Source organism: Oncorhynchus keta, unplaced genomic scaffold (genome assembly GCF_023373465.1).
Source record: "Oncorhynchus keta strain PuntledgeMale-10-30-2019 unplaced genomic scaffold, Oket_V2 Un_contig_3029_pilon_pilon, whole genome shotgun sequence".
Taxonomy (NCBI): Eukaryota; Metazoa; Chordata; class Actinopteri; order Salmoniformes; family Salmonidae; genus Oncorhynchus; species Oncorhynchus keta.
The window spans coordinates 2,501-15,000 of record NW_026286980.1 but is presented as its reverse complement, the minus strand read 5'-3'; the positions used below and the strand labels follow the sequence as shown (position 1 = coordinate 15,000).

Here is a 12,500-nt window from a genome sequence, read left to right as displayed (position 1 = left end):
AACTTCCAGAACCAGGGTCATTATGATGAGGTAGACAGTAGACTGAAGGTAACTTCCAGAACCAGGGTCATTATGATGAGGTAGACAGTAGACTGAAGGTAACTTCCAGAACCAGGGTCATTATGATGAGGTAGACAGTAGACTGAAGGTAACTTCCAGAACCAGGGTCATTATGATGAGGTAGACAGTAGACTGAAGGTTACTTCCAGAACCAGGGTCATTATGATGAGGTAGACAGTAGACTGAAGGTAACTTCCAGAACCAGGGTCATTATGATGAGGTAGACAGTAGACTGAAGGTAACTTCCAGAACCAGGGTCATTATGATGAGGTAGACAGTAGACTGAAGGTAACTTCCAGAACCAGGGTCATTATGATGAGGTAGACAGTAGACTGAAGGTAACTTCCAGAACCAGGGTCATTATGATGAGGTAGACAGTAGACTGAAGGTAACTTCCAGAACCAGGGTCATTATGATGAGGTAGACAGTAGACTGAAGGTAACTTCTAGAACCAGGGTCATTATGATGAGGTAGACAGTAGACTGAAGGTAACTTCCAGAACCAGGGTCATTATGATGAGGTAGACAGTAGACTGAAGGTAACATCCAGAACCAGGGTCATTATGATGAGGTAGACAGTAGACTGAAGGTAACTTCCAGAACCAGGGTCATTATTTACATTTACATTACATTTACATTTAAGTCATTCATCATTATGATGAGGTAGACAGTAGACTGAAGGTAATCATGTTAATCATTCATAGTTTCTGCTGTTAATCATTTTCCAAATCGGAGAGACTTAAGTCTCCTGTGACCCCTCAAGTCTCCCTATCAGTGGAGTGTGAAGAGCACTGAAACCCACTCACTACTTTCCACATTACAACTATGAGTCACTCTGAGAGACAGAGTCAGAGGGAGAGAGAGAGAAAAAAAGAGAGAGAGAGAGAGAGAGAGAGAGAGAGAGAGAGAGAGAGAGAGAGAGAGAGAGAGAGACTCTACACTACTCTACTACACTACACTACACTACACTACTCTACTACACTACACTACACTACTCCACACTTCTCTACTACACTACACTACTCGACACTACTCTACACTACTCTACACTACACTACTCTACACTACTCTACACTACTCTACACTACACTACACTACTCTACTACACTACACTACTCTACTCTAACTACACTACACTACTCTACTCTACACTACACTACACTACACTACACTACACTACACTACTCTACTACACTACACTACTCTACTACACTACACTACTCCACACTTCTCTACACTACACTACTCTACTACACTACACTACACTACACTACTCTACACTACACTACACTACACTACACTACTCTACTCTACACTACACTACACTACACTACACTACACTACACTACACTACTCTACTACACTACACTACTCTACTACACTACACTACTCCACACTTCTCTACACTACACTACTCTACTACACTACACTACTCTACACTACACTACTCTACTCTAAACTACTCTAACTATACTACACTACACTACTCTACACTACACTACTCTACACTACACTACTCTACTACACTACACTACTCCACACTTCACTACACTACTCTACACTACTCTACACTACTCTACACTACTCTAACTATACTACACTACACTACTCTACACTACACTACACTACTCTACACTACACTACACTACACTACTCTACTACACTACACTACTCCACACTTCTCTACACTACTCTACACTACACTACACTACTCTACTACACTACACTACTCTACTACACTACACTACTCTACTACACTACACTACACTACTCCACACTTCTCTACACTACTACACTACACTACACTACACTACACTACACGTCTCGACACTACTCTACTCTACTCTACACTACTCTACACTACTCTAACTATACTACACTACACTACACTACTCTAACTACACTACACTCCAACCCACTCATAAATACAAACATACTGTATGGAGGCAACCACGCACGTGCAGCTGTATACACACACACACATACACACACACACACACACACACACACACACACACACACACACACACACACACACACACACACACACACACACACAGACTATGTGGAGGCACGTGCAGCTGTACACAAACACACACGTTCAAGTTCACCTTTTTCTCCGAGGCGCAGTGTGATGTCCCCTGGAATATGACAGGCTACTGCTACTTACAGTCAACAACTGAGCTACAGAAGGACCACAGTGTGATGTCCCCTGGAATATGACAGGCTACTGTTGTGACACTTTGGTTAGTTCACACTGCCTTCGCAAAGCTACAAGTATGAACTCATCAAACTGGGTGTGTGTGTGTGTGTGTGTGTGTGTGTGTGTGTGTGTGTGTGTGTGTGTGTGTGTGTGTGTGTGTGTGTGTGTGTGTGTGTGTGTGTGTGTGTGTGTGTGTGTGTGTGTATGTGTGTGTCCTCGTGTTCCCAGATGACAGTGTGAAGGCTGGCGTCCACTAAGGTGACCGTAGCGGCCTGGGCAGCCCATCCACATGATCACATGACTCTGGACATGGACGCCGTCCTGTCGGACTTCGTCAGGTCCACTGGGGCGGAGCCTGGGCTGGCCAGAGATCTGCTGGAAGGTAAGATCAGAACCGGGCTGGGTTAGGTATGGCTGGGTTAGATAGGACTGGGTTAGATAGGACTGGACTGGGTTAGATAGGACTGGGCTGGGTTAGATAGGACTGGGTTAGGTAGGACTGGGCTGGGTTAGGTAGGACTGGGCTGGGTTAGGTAGGACTGGGCTGGGTTAGGTAGGACTGGGCTGGGTTAGACAGGGCTGGGTTAGGTAGGACTGGGCTGGGTTAGATAGGACTGGGTTAGGTAGGACTGGGTTAGATAGGACTGGGTTAGATAGGACTGGGTTAGATAGGACTGGGTTAGATAAGACTGGACTGGGTTAGATAGGGCTGAACTGGGTGGGACATAGTATCAGGGTTAGGGAGGACTGGGTGGTGACATAGTATCAGGGTTAGGGAGGACTGGGTTAGATAGGACTGGGTTAGATAAGACTGGACTGGGTTAGATAGGGCTGAACTGGGTGGGACATAGTATCAGGGTGAGGGAGGACTGGGTAGGACATAGTATCAGGGTTAGAGAGGACTGGGTGGGACATAGTATCAGGGTTAGGGAGGACTGGGTGGGACATAGTATCAGGGTTAAGGAGGACTGGACTGGGTGGGACATCGTATCAGGGTTAGGGAGGACTGGACTGGGTGGGGACATAGTATCAGGGTTAGGGAGGACTGGACTGGGTGGGGACATAGTATCAGGGTTAGGGAGGACTGGACTGGGTGGGGACATAGTATCAGGGTTAGGGAGGACTGGACTGGGTGGGACATAGTATCAGGGTTAGGGAGGACTGGACTGGGTGGGGACATAGTATCAGGGTTAGGGAGGACTGGACTGGGTGGGACATAGTATCAGGGTTAGGGAGGACTGGACTGGGTGGGGACATAGTATCAGGGTTAGGGAGGACTGGACTGGGTGGGGACATAGTATCAGGGTTAGGGAGGACTGGACTGGGTGGGGACATAGTATCAGGGTTAGGGAGGACTGGACTGGGTGGGGACATAGTATCAGGGTTAGGGAGGACTGGACTGGGTGGGACATAGTATCAGGGTTAGGGAGGACTGGACTGGGTGGGGACATAGTATCAGGGTTAGGGAGGACTGGACTGGGTGGGGACATAGTATCAGGGTTAGGGAGGACTGGACTGGGTGGGACATAGTATCAGGGTTAGGGAGGACTGGACTGGGTGTGGACATAGTATCAGGGTTAGGGAGGACTGGACTGGGTGTGGACATAGTATCAGGGTTAGGGAGGACTGGGTAGGACATAGTATCAGGGTTAGGGAGGACTGGGTGGGGACATAGTATCAGGGTTAGGGAGGACTGGACTGGGTGGGACATAGTATCAGGGTTAGGGAGGACTGGGTGGGACATAGTATCAGGGTTAGGGAGGACTGGGTGGGGACATAGTATCAGGGTTAGGGAGGACTGGGTGGGGACATAGTATTCAGGGTTAGGGAGGACTGGGTGGGACATAGTATCAGGGTTAGGGAGGACTGGACTGGGTGGGACATAGTATCAGGGTTAGGGAGGACTGGGTGGGACATAGTATCAGGGTTAGGGAGGACTGGGTGGGGACATAGTATCAGGGTTAGGGAGGACTGGACTGGGTGGGGACATAGTATCAGGGTTAGGGAGGACTGGACTGGGTGGGACATAGTATCAGGGTTAGGGAGGACTGGGTGGGGACATAGTATCAGGGTTAGGGAGGACTGGGTGGGGACATAGCATCAGGTTTAGGGAGGACTGGGTAGGACATAGTATCAGGGTTAGGGAGGACTGGGTGTGGACATAGTATTAGGGTTAGGGAGGACTGGACTGGGTGGGACATAGTATCAGGGTTAGGGAGGACTGGACTGGGTGGGACATAGTATCAGGGTTAGGGAGGACTGGGTGGGGACATAGTATCAGGGTTAGGGAGGACTGGGTGGGGACATAGTATCAGGGTTAGGGAGGACTGGGTAGGACATAGTATCAGGGTTAGGGAGGACTGGGTGGCACATAGTATCAGGGTTAGGGAGGACTGGGTGGGGACATAGTATCAGGGTTAGGGAGGACTGGACTGGGTGTGGACATAGTATCAGGGTTAGGGAGGACTGGGTGTGGACAAAGTATCAGGGTTAGGGAGGACTGGACTGGGTGGGGACATAGTATCAGGGTTAGGGAGGACTGGACTGGGTGGGACATAGTATCAGGGTTAGGGAGGACTGGACTGGGTGGGGACATAGTATCAGGGTCAGGGAGGATTCGACTGGGTTGGACATAGTATCAGGGTTAGGGAGGACTGGACTGGGTGGGGACATAGTATCAGGGTTAGGGAGGACTGGGTGTGGACAAAGTATCAGGGTTAGGGAGGACTGGGTGGGGACATAGTATCAGGGTTAGGGAGGACTGGACTGGGTGGGGACATAGTATCAGGGTTAGGGAGGACTGGACTGGGTGGGACATAGTATCAGGGTTAGGGAGGACTGGACTGGGTTGGACATAGTATCAGGGTTAGGGAGGACTGGGTGGGACATAGTATCAGGGTTAGGGAGGACTGGGTGGGGACATAGTATCAGGGTTAGGGAGGACTGGGTGGGGACATAGTATCAGGGTTAGGGAGGACTGGGTGGGGACATAGTATCAGGGTTAGGAGGACTGGGCATAGTATCAGGGTTAGGGAGGACTGGGTGTGGACATAGTATCAGGGTTAGGGAGGACTGGGTGGGGACATAGTATCAGGCTTAGGGAGGACTGGGTGGGGACATAGTATCAGGGTTAGGGAGGACTGGACTGGGTGGGGACATAGTATCAGGGTTAGGGAGGACTGGACTGGGTGGGACATAGTATCAGGGTTAGGGAGGACTGGACTGGGTTGGACATAGTATCAGGGTTAGGGAGGACTGGGTGGGGACATAGTATCAGGGTTAGGGAGGACTGGACTGGGTGGGGACATAGTATCAGGGTTAGGGAGGACTGGACTGGGTGGGACATAGTATCAGGGTTAGGGAGGACTGGACTGGGTTGGACATAGTATCAGGGTTAGGGAGGACTGGGTGGGGACATAGTATCAGGTTAGGGAGGACTGGACTGGGTGGGACATAGTATCAGGGTTAGGGAGGACTGGACTGGGTTGGACATAGTATCAGGGTTAGGGAGGACTGGGTGGGGACATAGTATCAGAGTTAGGGAGGACTGGACTGGGTGGGACATAGTATCAGGGTTAGGGAGGACTGGGTGGGGACATAGTATCAGGGTTAGGGAGGACTGGGTGGGGACATAGTATCAGGGTTAGAGAGGACTGGGTGGGGACATCCTTCTGTTTAGTCCAATACTAAACTAGATGTCCTCGTCCATGTCAGAGACAGAGAACATTACAGGTTTTACCGACAGTCAGGTGCCCTCCTCTGTTTCCTATGTCCTAGAGATGTTTCCTTCAGTCAGGTCTCCTCCTCTGTTTCCTATGTCCTAGAGATGTTTCCTTCAGTAAGGTCTCCTCCTCTGTTTCCTATGTCCTAGAGATGTTTCCTTCAGTAAGGTCTCCTCCTATGTTTCCTATGTCCTAGAGATGTTTCCTTCAGTAAGGTCTCCTCCTCTGTTTCCTGTGTCCTAGAGATGTTTCCTTCAGTCAGGTCTCCTCCTCTGTTTCCTGTTTCCTAGAGATGTTTCCTTCAGTCAGGTCTCCTCCTCTGTGTCCTGTTTCCTAGAGATGTTTCCTACTGTCAGGTGCCCTACTCTGTTTCCTATGTCCTAGAGATGTTTCCTTCAGTAAGGTCTCTTCCTCTGTTTCCTATGTCCTAGAGATGTTTCCTTCAGTCAGGTCTCCTCCTCTGTTTCCTATGTCCTAGAGATGTTTCCTTCAGTCAGGTCTCCTCCTCTGTTTACTGTGTCCTAGAGATGTTTCCTTCAGTCAGGTCTCCTCCTCTGTTTCCTATGTCCTGGAGATGTTTCCTACAGTAAGGTTTCCTCTGTTTCCTGTTTCCTAGAGATGTTTCCTTCAGTAAGGTCCCCTCTGTTTCCTGTTTCCTGAAGCGTTTACCTGCAGTAAGGTCTCCTCTGTTTCCTGTTTCCTAGAGATGTTTCCTTCAGTAAGGTCTCCTCTGTTTCCTGTTTCCTAGAGATGTTTCCTTCAGTAAGGTCTCCTCTGTTTCCTGTGTCCTAGAGATGTTTCCTTCAGTCAGGTCCCCTTCTCTGTTTCCTGTTCCCTAGAGATGTTTCCTACAGTAAGGTCCCCTCTGTTTCCTGTTTCCTGAAGCTTTTACCTACAGGAAGGTCCCCTCTATTTCCTGTTTCCTATAGATGTTTCCTACAGGAAGGTCCCCTCTGTTTCATGTCTCCTATAGATGTTTCCTACAGGAAGGTACACCTCCTCTGTTACCTGTTTCCTATAGATGTTTCCTACAGGAAGGTACACCTCCTCTGTTTCCTGTCGTGGAGTAGTCTCAGTGGATACTGTGAGGTTACTACAGTAGCTCTCCAGTCCATGTCTCTTCCACCTACATAGACATAGACATGTGATGCGGTAGCCCTGTAGGTTGAAAACATGTGAAACAGAGATCGGCAGTAGCAGGAAAAAGAAAAGAAATGTCCTGTAGGAAAATGTCATATTTTCTTATCTTAAGTCTCTTTCTGACGGCCTTTCCTGACCCGAATCGTTGTCTGTCACCTCAACGAACAGAACCAGGACGTGATGCAGACGGACGTCATTTCAGGGAACAGTTCATGTCACGACGACCATGAACTCATTAACCCATTAAAGTCAGAAAGCAAGACGCTGTATTTGGTGAGGAAACACAGGCGGACAGAACAGGCTAGCTGGCAGATGAAGAGGAGGAGCCTTCAATGATGGCTTCAATCCATCTTCATCATCCCCTCTCTCTTTGATCAGACATCACTTTTTCATTAGAGCTGAGACAGAGAGAGAGAGAGAGAGAGAGAGAGAGAGAGAGAGAGAGAGAGAGAGAAAAGACCCTTAAGACAGGAGACAGAGATTAGAGAGAGAGAGAGAGAGAGAGAGAGAGAGGGGAGAGAGAGAGAGAGAGAGAGAGAGAGAGAGAGAGAGAGAGAGAGAGGACAGAGAGAGAGACACAGAGAGAGAGACAGAGACAGACACAGTAGAGACACAGAGGAGAGACACAGAAATAAGACACAGAGACAGAGACACAGAGAGACAGAACACAGAGACAGAGACAGAGACAGAGTGGAGGGAGGGAAATAAGGAATGAGAGAGTTAAAGAGAAAGATAGGAGAGATGGTAATGAATAATGTAGTTATATCCTCAGCTGTCTCTATTCTGTGTCGGCTGGTGACTCTTACTGTTGTAAACCTTCTCATGCGGCCATTGAAGGATACAAGATGTTTATCGACACGTGATGCCAAGTGGTTGTTGTTCTTCGGAAATTAATTGAGAGATGTTTTTTGAGGCCTGTGTTCAAACTGGATGTAGTTCTGTCTTGCTGGCTGTCTTGCTGGCTGTTTGCATTATATCTATGCACAATACAGTAGGGTAGCGCTTTTTGCACTGTTGCATTAGCATGGATGCTAGTTTTAGCATAGATACCAATAGGTCTACAGTATTTCTCTGTTATTACATTAGCATGGATGCTAGTTTTAGCATAGAGATACTAATAGGCCTACAGTACCAATTCTCTGGTGTTGTATTAGCATGGGATGCTAGTGTTAGCATACTGTAGATACCAATAGGCATACTACGGTACAGTTTTTATCTGTTGTTGTGTTAGCTTGGATGCTAGTGTTAGCATACTGTAGATACCAATAGGCCTACAGTATTTTATCTGTTGTTGTGTTAGCTTGGATGCTAGTGTTAGCATAGTGTTAGCATACCAATAGGCCTACAGTATTTTATCTGTTGTTGTGTGTTAGCTAGTGGATGCTAATAGGTACTTTTCTGATGTCTGGATGCTGTTTCTCTGTTGTTGTGTTAGCATGGATGCTAATACTTCTCTGCTGTTGTGTTAGCATGGATGCTAATACTTCTCTGCTGTTGTTGTGTTAGCATGGATGCTAATACTTCTTGTGTTAGCATGTGCTAGTGTTAGCATGGATGCAAATACTTCTCTGCTGTTGTTGTTAGCACAAATGCTAATAGGTCTGCTGCAGCCTGGACCCTAACCATGTTTCCTGAAGCATCCCAGCGATGGCTTTATGAGTGAACTCCCAACTCTGTGTGAAATACACTGAAGGTCGTTGTGAACTTTTTTATTTTATTTTTATTTATTTTTTTACCTTTATTTAACTCGGCAAGTCAGTTAAGAACGAATTCTTATTTTCAATGACGGCCTAGGAACAGTGGGTTCAAATCAAATCAAATCAAATTGTATTTGTCACATACACATGGTTAGCAGATGTTAATGCGAGTGTAGCGAAATGCTTGTGCTTCTAGTTCCGACAATGCAGTGATAACCAACAAGTAATCTAACTAACAATTCCAAAACTACTGTCTTATACACAGTGTAAGGGGATAAAGAATATGTACATAAGGATATATGAATGAGTGATGGGTTAACTGCCTGTTCAGGGGCAGAACGACAGGGGGTTTGAACTTGCAACCTTCCGGTTACTAATCCAACACTCTAACCACTAGGCTACCCTGCCACCCCTCCACTCTAACCATTAGGCTACCCTGCCACCCCTCCACTCTAACCACTAGGCGACACTGCCACCCCTCCACTCTAACCACTAGGCTACACTGCCACCCCTCCATCTAACCACTGTGATGCTACCCTGCCACCCCAGAAAGTATTGACTAGGCGTTAACTGCCACCCCTCCACTCAACCACTAGGCTTGTTGCCACCCCTCCAACACTCTAACCACTAGGCTACCCTGCCACCCCTCCACTCTAACCATTAGGCTACCCTGCCACCCCTCCACTCTAACCACTAGGCGACACTGCCACCCCTCCACTCTAACCACTAGGCTACCGTAGCCGTGAACTTGATCTCTACTGTGATGTACGGTGGCCTTCAGAAAGTATTGATAGCCCTCGACTTACTCAAAATTGTGTTGTGTTACAGCCTGAAATTCAAAATAGATGTGTTTTCTCTCTCACCCGTATCACACACAATAACCCATAGTGACAATACCCCATAATGACAATACCCCATAATGACAATACCCCATAATGACAATACCCCATAATGACAATATCCCATAGTGACAATACCCCATAATGACAATATCCCATAGTGACAATACCCCATAATGACAATATCCCATAGTGACAATACCCCATAATGACAATATCCCATAGTGACAATACCCCATAATGACACAATACCCCATAATGACACAATACCCCATAATGACACAATACCCCATAACAATATCCCATAGTGACAATACCCCATAATGACACAATACCCCATAATGACACAATACCCCATAATGACAATACCCCATAATGACAATATCCCATAGTGACAATGTCCCATAGTGACAATACCCCATAATGACAATACCCCATAATGACAATATCCCATAGTGACAATACCCCATAGTGACAATACCCCATAGTGACAATACCCCATAATACAATACCCCATAATGACACAATACCCCATAATGACAATACCCCATAATGACAATATCCCATAGTGACAATGTCCCATAGTGACAATACCCCATAATACAATACCCCATAATACAATACCCCATAATGACACAATACCCCATAATGACAATACCCCATAATGACAATATCCCATAGTGACAATGTCCCATAGTGACAATACCCCATAATACAATACCCCATAATGACACAATACCCCATAATGACAATACCCCATAATGACAATACCCCATAATGACAATATCCCATAGTGACAATGTCCCATAGTGACAATACCCCATAATACAATACCCCATAATGACACAATACCCCATAATGACAATACCCCATAATACAATACCCCATAATGACACAATACCCCATAGTCACAATACCCCATAATGACAATACACCATAATAATAATAATAATAATAATACAATACCCCATAATGACAATACAGTCATAATGACATTCTACCCCATAGTGGTCCCAATACCCCATAGTGACAATACCCCCATGCTCTACCAACTGAGCCACAGAACCACAATACCCCATAGTGACAATACCCCATAGTGACAATACCCCATAATGACAATACCCCATAATGACAATACCCCATAGTGACAATACCCCATAATGACAATACCCCATAATGACAATACCCCATAGTGACAATACCCCATAATGACAATAACCCATCCCATAATGACAATACCCCATAGTGACAATACCCCATAGTGACAATAACCCATAGTGACAATACCCCATAATGACAATACCCCATAATGACAATACCCCATAGTGACAATACCCCATAGTGACAATACCCATAGTGACAATACCCCATAATGACAATACCCCATAGTGACAATACCCCATAATGACAATACCCCATAATGACAATACCCCATAGTGACAATACCCCATAGTGACAATACCTCATAGTGACAATACCCCATAGTGACAATACCCCATAATGACAATACCCCATAGTGACAATACCCCATAATGACAATACCCCATAATGACAATGCCCCATAATGACAATGCCCCACAATGACAATACCCCATAATGACAATGCCCCATAGTGACAATACCCCATAGTGACAATACCCCATAGTGACAATACCCCATAATGACAATGCCCCATAATGACAATACCCCATAATGACAATGCCCCATAATGACAATACCCCATAGTGACAATACCCCATAGTGACAATACCCCATAGTGACAATACCCCATAGTGACAATACCCCATAATGACAATACCCCATAATGACAATACCCCATAGTGACAATACCCCATAGTGACAATACCCCATAGTGACAATACCCCATAATGACAATACCCCATAATGACAATACCCCATAGTGACAATACCCCATAATGACAATACCCCATAATGACAATACCCCATAGTGACAATGCCCCATAATGACAATTTTGGGTTGCTAGACGTTTTGGGTTGCTAGATGTTTTTTAGCTGGCATGTAGGGAAGCAGCAGGGACGTTTCGTTTTGGAGGCCGGGCTGGCATGCAGGGATACAGCAGGGACATGTAGTTTTTGAGGCCGGGCTGGTGATATGTTATGTTTCTTATGGTTTCATAAGATAGAAAAGGTTACTTAAGCCCCCAAAAAACTAAAAGGACTGAGGTTGGTCGATGAAGATGGGCAGCAGCATAACGTGAACGTCTAGCAACCCAAAACGTCTAGCAACCCAAAACGTCGAGCAACCCAAAACGTCGAGCAACCCAAAATGTCGAGCAACCCAAAACGTCTAGCAACCCAAAATGTCGAGCAACCCAAAACGTCTAGCAACCCAAAACGTCGAGCAACCCAAAGGTTGGGTATTCAAATCACATCACGGACAACTTTAATTGTAATTAATCTCTAGACCAGCACCTCTCTTCTTCCATACTGAACCGAGACCACCACCTCTCTTCTACCATACTGAACCGAGACCACCACCTCTCTGATCTACCATACTGAACCGAGACCACCACCTCTCTGATCTACCATACTGAACCTAGACCACCACCTCTCTGATCTACCATACTGAACCGAGACCACCACCTCGCTGATCTACCATACTGAACCTAGACCAGCACCTCTCTGATCTACCATACTGAACCGAGACCACCACCTCTCTGATCTACCATACTGAACCTAGACCAGCACCTCTCTTCTACCATACTGAACCTAGACCACCACCTCTCTGATCTACCATACTGAACCTAGACCAGCACCTCTCTTCTACCATACTGAACCTAGACCAGCACCTCTCTTCTACCATACTGAACCGAGACCAC

At 46.5% G+C, this 12,500-nt stretch overlaps 2 long non-coding RNA genes across 2 annotated transcripts in view; one reads left to right on the top strand and one right to left on the bottom strand.

The window, feature by feature from the left end:
• The window catches only part of LOC127923641 (uncharacterized), a 1,938-nt gene extending 1,336 nt beyond the window's left edge, over positions 1-602 (top strand). Inside the window, exons 3-5 of the long non-coding RNA XR_008114936.1 lie at positions 1-198; positions 249-498; positions 549-602. The exon at positions 1-198 is cut by the window's left edge and continues 620 nt beyond it. This is a non-coding gene — a long non-coding RNA (uncharacterized LOC127923641). The remainder of the gene's footprint in view (positions 199-248; positions 499-548) is intronic.
• Positions 603-11,041: 10,439 nt separating this feature from the next.
• LOC127923639 (uncharacterized) overlaps positions 11,042-12,500 on the bottom strand; it is a 3,202-nt gene continuing 1,743 nt past the window's right edge. Inside the window, exons 5-6 of the long non-coding RNA XR_008114934.1 lie at positions 12,288-12,500; positions 11,042-12,217 (exon numbers count right to left, since the gene is read on the bottom strand). The exon at positions 12,288-12,500 is cut by the window's right edge and continues 104 nt beyond it. This is a non-coding gene — a long non-coding RNA (uncharacterized LOC127923639). The remainder of the gene's footprint in view (positions 12,218-12,287) is intronic.